Here is a 9,457-nt window from a genome sequence, read left to right as displayed (position 1 = left end):
CTTTTGTTCTCTCTCTCTCTGCTATTTAGAACCTAAAAGGTTTTTTCGGCTGTCCCCGTAGGATAACCATTTGAAGAGCCCTTTCTGGTTCCAATCCACAGAGGATTGTATATGGAAGCCTAAAGGGTTCTACCTGGAACCAAAAAGTGTTATCCTATGGGCACAGCCGAATAACCCTTTTTTTCTAAAAGTCGATATCTCTCTCTCTCCCGATCTCTCTCCCCCTCTGTCAGTCCCCCAGCGTTAGGCCTAACATCTGTACTCAGAGCTTGCTCAGATTATGCAGTGACGCACTGGCTAGATCTCAACGCCTAGGCTTCACACTCAGCACTGCTACCTCTCACTTCCCTTTCCTCCCCATCTTCCTCTTTATCGCCCTGTCTTTCTCTTCATCGCTGTATGTGCTTCCTCTATCTGTCTCACTCACCCTATCTCTCTTCTTCCTCCTCCTCCTCCTCCTTCTCTCTTAAGTTATTATCTTTCTCAGGTGAGGAAGGGAAAGGAAAGGGGAAACCTAGTCAGTTGCACAACTGAATGTATTCAACGGAAACTTGTCTTCCGCATTTGTCCCAACCCCTCGACGTCCATGTCATTGGCTCCCGGGTAGCAGTTGTTGTTTGGGGTTAACTCGACTTTTGGTCGAGGTTCAACGCTCTTAACCGCTAGGCTACTTGCCGCCACGAGGGGGGGGGGGGGTTGTCTAAGAGAAAAATGGCTAAATACATTCACGACTGAGGGTAGATTGATACGCAATATAATTAATTTACTTTGTTTGATGTTTTGACTTCATTCCGAAAATCTTTTGTTCTGTTTAGTTCGTGTTGATTAATTCATTMATTTGTGGGATTAAATACACACGTTAGATTTTACAATAGATTACAACAAAGGTCACACTTTATTTGGATCGTCCGGATTTTCCACCTGTAGACACTCTAAGATGGTCACACTATCAACAAACAATCTGTTGATAAGCAACTGCTTCCTAAGGTTATGGTTAAGGTTAGGTTTAGAATAAGGGTTAGGTTAGGGCTAGGGTAAGGGTTAAGTTTAGGGTTAAGTTTAAGGTTAGGATAAGGGTTAAGGTTTGGGTTAGGGCTAGGGCTAGGGTTAGTAGATAGTTGAAATGTTACTTATAGTCTGTATTCTTAGTTTGAATTTATAATTGAAAAAGTAGTCAATATTTTTCTACTGGCTGCTGTTAAGTTTTTTAGTAATTCATTTATTTGTCTGTAATTTTCTGGCACGGGGGCTATTCTCAATGTCTGGTATTGCAATGGCCTCCAAAACATTTCCTCTGTCATTGTTCCAGACGTAATATATTGGGGTGGCACCATTCATCTGCTTGTATCTCCCTTGTTTCTGTTTGTTTCCATTTGTTTCCTTTCAGTTAATTACTGAAAGGCAGAATTAAAAGCCCTCTAGCAGCCCTCCATCTCTGTTCTGTACAGAAGAAAACTCAAAGAGGGAGAGAAAGAGATGGGGAAAGGATGGAGGGAGGGAGCGGGGCAACGAGTATGGGAGGAAAAGCAAAGAGAATACAGAGAGCARTGAAGAGCAAGGGTATTGTAAAGAGAGACGGTGGGTGGGATAGGGGGAGTAAAGAGGAAGAGAAGAGGGAACATTGAGAAAAGAAGGCACAAGGGATGGAGGGAGTGAGAAAAGTAAAGAAAGAGGAAGAGCGACAGCCTGCTGCGAGGAAAAGAGAAGAGAAGAGATTGACCGACATGGTGGAGGGATGTACAAAGCCCTACCTTGGGAGTTTCAGTCCACACTTGGTAATTAATTCAGCCTTTGTTCCTGCCGTTAAAAAAAAWAAAAACGAAGAGAGAGRGGAAAAGAAAGAAAAAATAGGATCTCAATACAGCAGCCAAAAAACACACGTACACAGATAACGCAATAAAAGGAAGAGAGAGAAAAAGCACACAGCCAACAACAAAAGAATGCACATATAACCTCTAATAATAGCTTCCGGAATAGAATACCAAAACGACTAGTAATCACAGAGCTGAGCTGATGAGGGAGGGAGGGAGGAGGGGGAAAGTTGCCGGCTTCATTGATTTCATTGATTCTCAGTTTCCCTCGGATGTTTTGGGTATGAATCAGAGGGGACTGGTTTTCATAGCTGCACAATTGTCTCATTGTTATGTGCATTGATATGAATGGCTGGTAATGGCTGGTAATAAAGGCCCTTCTCTGCAGACTCTGTGTGTGTCTGTGTCTGTGTCTGTGTCTGTGTCTGTGTCTGTGTCTGTGTGTGTGTCTGTGTCTGTGTCTGTGTGTGTGTGTGTGTGTGTGTGTGTGTGTGTGTGTGTGTGCGTGCGTGCGTGCGTGCGTGCGTGCGTGCGTGTGTGTGCGCGTGTGTGTGTGTGTGTTGATATAGGATCATTCTCTAAGCTCAGAGGAGGACTAGTTGTCTAGACACAGACTCACAGATCCACCCAAATCTGTGTCCTCCCTTGACTGCCAGCCAAATGTGTGGTTTGATAGATAACACACACACACACAGTACACTCATTGGGAAATTCACCCATAATACCATATAACTGTCATTCCATAGACTTGTGCCACCGTAGGTGATCCACACTTCAATATGTTTTGGAACTCCACCGTGACCAGATTTCTTCCTCCAAAATTACAGAAACTCAAAACTTGTATTTGCAAGTCTTGATTGGCACGCCGTTCTGCTGTGTGACTGGCGGGATTCTTTCATCATTACCTTTTTTATTTTCTCCCACAGAACTCCCCTCTATCAAATAACTCCCTCTATGGAACGGAGCAGCAGGGTTTTGTAATGTAATATATAGTGTGAAAAAATTGTTTATTACTGCGGCAGTGCAGTTTTAGTTCTGGTCAGTCCTTCTAAATTGACAGGAGTGAGGAGGTGAGGTGAGCTGAAGTGTGTGTGTGTGTGCGTGTGTGCGTATCTGTGTGTATGTGTGTGTGTGTGTGTGTGTGTGTGTGTGTGTGAGAAGGTGAGGTGAGCTAAATGGAGTGAGTGAGTGGGGAATTGAGGAGACATGTAAGTGACCTCATAACGGACCTTGATTGGCCCTGAGATGTGAGCCAATGAAATAGCTCTGTTGAGGAGATCATAGGGGGTTTTCAATGGACTACAGTATGTGTCAATGCTTTATAGCACATTGTTTGTTTGTAGGGTTTGGTCTATAGGAAAGTGGTCRTGCGTTTGGACAATTAATAGACACTGCAGTAAATAAAACCTWATAAAAACATCTGTCTCATCCAGGACCGGAGTCTACGCAGACCGGTTCGCCATAGCCAGTCGTAGCTTCAGTAGGACTTTATGCAAATAAGCCATTTGCCWCACGGGCCAGCCATCATTCACTTTGAACTGGACTGTGTGTTTACAGGAAGTAGCAACAGCACATCTTTAGATCATCAGAACACATTCGCCAAAAGCTACAGAATACACCTGAATGGATTTCTGCAAACAYGTAAACACCACGGGAGTCCTCTTACATTTGGGAACTTCACAGTCCTATTGATCAAACAACCATGAAAAGGTAGGCTCTCTCTCCATCATCCATCAATTATGCACATCAACAACAAGATCAACAACTAACGCTAGCCTGAGTAAAATAACCTAAAATCTAACTAGAGAACATTAGATAAACCCTCTCAAACTTTTTCAGAAAGTTGGCCGTCAAAATTGCACTGATAAACGATGGGAAATTGTAGCCTACTCGTCCTTCTGCAGCTTGCCTGCCAATGCATGTGTAACAGTTTAACTTTACGTCCGTCCCCTYGCCCCGMCCCGGGCGYGAACCAGTTACCCTCTGCACACATCAACAACAGTCACCCACGAAGCATCGTTACCCATCTCTCCACAAAGGCCGCGGCCCCTGCAGAGCAAGGGGAACCACTACTTCAAGGTCTCAGAGCAAGTGACGTAACCGATTGAAAGGCTATTAGCGCGCACCACCGCTAACTAGCTAGCCATTTCACATCCGTTACACATGCTTGTCCCACACATCTAGATGTGTATAAGAGACAGGGCTATTAGCGCGCACCACCGCTAACTAGCTAGCCATTTCACATCCGTTACACTCACCCCCCTTCAACCTCCTCCTTTTCCGCAGCAACCAGTGATCCGGGTCAACAGCATCAATGTAACAGTTTAACTTTACGTCCGTCCCCTCGCCCCGCCCCGGGCGCGAACCAGGGACCCTCTGCACACATCAACAACAGTCACCCACGAAGCATCGGTACCCATCGCTCCACAAAAGCCGCGGMCCCTGCAGAGCAAGGGGAACCACTACTTCAAGGTCTCAGAGCAAGTGACGTAACCGATTGAAAGGCTATTAGCGCGCACCACCGCTAACTAGCTAGCCATTTCACATCCGTTACACATGCTTGTCCCAACCAAGCACCCAAGCTAACTGGCTAAAGTTGGCTAGCTTGCTAGCTAGCTACTCCTAGACACGAATGAGAGAACACCTCACTCTGACCATTTTACTCGCCGTAGCAGAGCTGGTTAGGCTGTTTACTAACACTGTTTACTAACACTGGTCATATTTCGTCAATATTTTTAGCCTGCTGCATACATAGATATGCTAGCCTATTAGCCACGTTATGACTGACTTGTGATCATTGCCCTTGCTAGTTTGATTGTATTGACATTCCCAGCCTTAGTTACATTAGTCCGTTTTTGTCCAGAATATTGTGTCATTGAAGCTGAAACAGTGTATCCCGAATGGAGGCAGCAAACAATGTACCAGGCCAGCTGTGATTTACAACATGACAGCAATATTTTTTAGACTACCAGGAAATGTATTGGTGAATTATATTAATCATACATTGAACTGCATCCATCTATTCCGCCAACAATTCCTTAGTGTACATCATGGAATGCTGAATGCTGAGAACCTATTTTTAAAACCTCTTATGAAGTTGGTTTTGTAGCATGAACTGGGAATTGTATACTTTTGACTGATATTATGATTGTCTGTTTGTTTCACAGCCTACAACGTAGTTAAAACGCTGTCGGTTCCACTGAAAGCGCGCTCCTCTCTGTGTCTCCGTGCAGGACTATGGGAGAAAGACTTCAATGACGAGACGGCAGACATACGCAGCCTCCTGGGGACCAAATACACCAAGGTATCTATGGTGCACCACGTAGGTGAGTCATCCACACGACTTACTCAAATCAAATCAAATCAAATGCTTAATTACAAGCCCTCAACTAACAATGCAGTTTTAAGAAAATAAGAGTGAAGAAAATATTTACAAAGTTAACTAAAGCAACAGAAAAACATTATAACACAATAAAATAAACATTAGTTACAAACAATGTGAAAAAAAAACACACAAAATAGCACAATTGGTTAGGAGCCCGTAAACTGGCAGCCATCCCCTCCGGCGCCATTATCCACTCATCAATACATACAAGCTCACAACCAGGGTTGGGCTCCATTCTATTTAAACATTTTCAAGGTGAATTTTCATCTCATTAATTGAATGTCAATTCACTTTCCTGAATGGACTAAATAAAAATCCAAAACTTGCTTTCAACCAATTCTCTTACAACCCCTTCTCCAGCACCGTACACACTCTGGCACAGCAGGGGTCAAAGGACACTCCCTCCCACACCTGCCCTCGGTTCTGGGACTCCAGTTGTGTACACAACATCGGGCCACCACGCCCATCAGTAGGGCCTCGAATCCAGGCTGCCAGGAGGAGAGGAAGGGCCCCAGGAAGACCCTCACCTCCAGTTCATCCAAGGGGTCCTTCAGGCCCCCACAGGCCATCCCCACAGGCCAGCCCCAGTCACCTGTAGGGTAGAGGCTGCGGAGGCCAGGGTGAGTGCGGAGTGGTCCTCCAGGGCTTTGTGGGATAGGACGGAGACTGTGTCTGGGCTGCTGATGGGGGAGCTGGAGAAGCCATGGGGGAAGTGAAAGAGAAGGGACCTGGCCAGGCCCCAAGGCCCGTAGCAAGGGCGGAKACGCTGGAACAGGGCCACACAGGGCTCTACATGGAGGGCCTCCTGGGAGGGCTGCTTCCCGGGCCAACGGGGATCTTAGGGATTTTGAGAGTGTCTGTTGATTGGGTGTTTTCGTCAAAGCTGGGTCTGTAAAGAGGGAGAGGGGGAGAGAGAGAGAGATGGAGGTTAGCAGGTATTTTTACTGTTCTCCACTTTGACATTAAAAGYATTGAACTTCAACTCAACAGGTGAGAGAGAAAGAGAGAGAGAGAGAAAAGAGTTGGTGTGAAGTGTGAACAGACGTCTTGTGAGTTGGTGAATCAGCATGTTGTAGGGGGGTCTAAGACCTAGAGAGAGAGACGCTATTTGGCCCTAAACAGAAAGTACTGTACACAGTGGTGGAATACCTGACCACTGTGACTGACACAAAATGACTCAGTGAGCATAGCCTTGCTATTGAGAGAGGCCGCCGTAGGCAGACCTGGCTCTCAAAGAAGACAGGCTATGTGCACACTGCCCACAAAATGAGGTGGAAACCATTGTAAATACATCCCATATTTATGTTTATTTATTTTCCCTATTTGCACATYGTTAGTACACTGTATATAGCCATAACATGACATTTTACATGTCTCTATTCCTTTTGTGAGTGCAATGTTTACTGTTCATTTTGTTTATTTCACTTTTGTTTATTATCTATTTCACTTGCTTTGGCAATGTAAACATACAGTATATATACAAAAGTATGTGGACACCCCCTTCAAATGAGTGGATTTGGCTATTTCAAATCAAACCAAATGTATTTATATAGCCCTTCTTACATCAGCTGATATCTCAAAGTGCTGTACAGAAACCCAGCCTAAAACCCCAAACAGCAAGCAATGCAGGTGTAGAAGCACGCACGGTGGCTAGGAAAAACTCCCAAGAAAGGCCAAAACCTAGGAAGAAACCTAGAGAGGAACCGCTATGAGGGGTGGCCAGTCCTCTTCTGGCTGTGCCGGGTGGAGATTATAACAGAACATGGCCAAGATGTTCAAATGTTCATAAAATGACCAGCATGGTCAAATAATAATAATCACAGTGGTTGTCGAGGGTGCAACAAGTCAGCACCTCAGGAGTAAATGTCAGTTGGCTTTTCATAGGCATCATTGAGAGTATCTCTACCGCTCCTGCTGTCTCTAGAGAGTGAAAACAGCAGGTCTGGGACAGGTAGCACGTCCAGTGAACAGATCAGGGTTCCATAGCTGCAGACAGAACAGTTGAAACTGGAGCAGCAGCACGGCCAGGTGGACTGGGGACAGCAAGGCGTCATCATGCCGGGTAGTCCTGAGGCATGGTCCTAGGGCTCAGGTCCTCTGAGAGAGAAAGAAAGAAAGAGCGAGAGAGAGAGAGAATTAGAGAGAGCATACTTAAATTCACACAGGACCCGGATAATACAGGAGAAATACTCCAGATATAACAGACTGACCCTAGCCCCCCGACACATAAACTATTGCAGCATAAATACTGGAGGCTGAGACCAGAGGGGTCAGGAGACACTGTGCCCATCGATGACACCCCCGGACAGGGCCAAACAGGCAGGATATAACCCTACCACTTTGCCAAAGCACAGCCCCACATCACTGAAGGATATCTTCAACCACCAACTTACCATCCTGAGACAGGCCGAGTAAAGCCCCACAAGATCTCCGCCATGGCACAACCCAAGGGGGGGCGCCAACCCAGACAGGAAGATCACGTCAGTGACTCAACCCACTCAAGTGACGCACCCCTCATAGGGACGGCTTGGAAGAGCACCAGTAAGCAAGTGACTCAGCCCCTGTAATAGGGTTAGAGGCAGAGAATCCCAGTGGAGAGAGGGGAACCGGCCAGTAGAGACAGCAAGGGCGGTTCGTTGCTCCAGAGCCTTTCCGTTCACCTTCACACATCCTGGGCCAGACTACACTCAATCATATGACCTACTGAAGAATGAGTCTTCAGTAAAGACTTAAAGGTTGAGACCGAGTCTGCCGTCTCTCACATGGTTAGCAGACCATTCCATAAAAATGGAAACTCTATAGGAGAAAGCCCTGCCTCCAGCTGTTCTTCAGAAATTCTAGGGACAATTAGGAGCCTGCGTTTTGTGACCGGAGCGTACGTGTAGGTATGTACGGCAGGACCAAATCGGGAAGATAGGTAGGAGCAAGCCCATGTAATGCTTTGTAGGTTAGCAGTAAAACCTTGAAATCAGCCCTGCCTTAACAGGAAGCCAGTGTAGGGAGGCTAGCACTGAAGTAATATGATCAAATCTTTTGGTTCTAGTCAGGATTCTAGCAGCCGTATTTAGCACTAACTGAAGTTTATTTAATGCTTTATCCGGGTAGCCGAAAGTAGAGCATTGCAGTAATCTAACCTAGAAGTAACAAAAGCATGGATGAATTTTCTGCATCATTTTTGGACAGAAAGTTTCTGATTTTTGCAATGTTACGTAGATGGAAAAAAGCTGTCCTTGAAACAGTCTTGATATGTTCGTCAAAGAGAGATCAGGGTCCAGAGTAACGCCGAGGTCCTTCACAGTTTTATTTTGAGACGACTGTACAACCATCAAGATTAATTGTCAGATTCAAAAGAAGATCTCTTTGTTTCTAGAACAAGCATCTCTGTTTTTTGTCCGAGTTTAAAAGTAGAACGTTTGCAGCCATCCACTTCCTTATGTCTGAACACACGCTTCTAGCGAGGGCAATTTTGGGGCTTCACCATGTTTCATTGAAATGTACAGCTGCGTGTCATCCGCATAGCAGTGAAAGTTAACATTATGTTTTCGAATTACATATTACACATACCCAAGAGGTAAAATATATAGTGAAAACAATAGTGGTTCTAAAATGGAACCTTGAGGAACACCGAAATGTACAGTTGATTTGTCAGAGGACAAACCATTCACAGAGACAAACTGATATTCTTCCGATAAGATCTAAACCAGGCCAGAACTTGTCCGTGTAGGCCAATTTGGATTTCCAATCTCTCCAAAAGAATGTGGTGATCGATGGTATCAAAAGCAGCACTAAGGTCTAGGAGCACGAGGACAGATGCAGAGCCTCGGTCTGACGCCATTAAGAGGTATTTACCACCTTCACAAGTGCAGTCTCAGTGCTATGATGGGGTCTAAAACCAGACTGAGCATTTCGTATACATTGTTTGTCTTCAGGAAGGCAGTGAGTTGCTGCGCAACAGCTTTTTCTAACATTTTTGAGAGGAAATGGAAGATTCGATATAGGCCGATTGTTTTTATATTTTCTGGTCAAGGTTTGGCTTTTCAAAGAAGGCTTTATTACTGACTCTTTTAGTGAGTTTGGTACATATCCGGTGGATAGAGCCGTTTATTATGTTCAACATAGGAGGGCCAAGCACAGGAAGCAGCTCTTTCAAAATTTTAGTTGGAATAGGGTCCAGTATGCAGCTTGAAGGTTTAGAGGACATGATTATTTTCATCATTGTGTCAAGAGATATAGTACTAAAACACTTGAGTGTCTCTCTTGA

General features: G+C 45.1%; 1 pseudogene; it reads left to right on the top strand.

Annotated features, from left to right (window-relative positions):
* Positions 1–9,457, top strand: part of LOC112070381 (serpin H1-like) — an 83,411-nt pseudogene that overhangs the window by 51,778 nt on the left and 22,176 nt on the right.

This window comes from Salvelinus sp. IW2-2015, unplaced genomic scaffold (genome assembly GCF_002910315.2).
Source record: "Salvelinus sp. IW2-2015 unplaced genomic scaffold, ASM291031v2 Un_scaffold1307, whole genome shotgun sequence".
Taxonomy (NCBI): domain Eukaryota; kingdom Metazoa; phylum Chordata; class Actinopteri; order Salmoniformes; family Salmonidae; genus Salvelinus; species Salvelinus sp. IW2-2015.
Note: the sequence above shows the minus strand (reverse complement) of the source record. Positions and strands in the feature narration are given on the sequence as shown.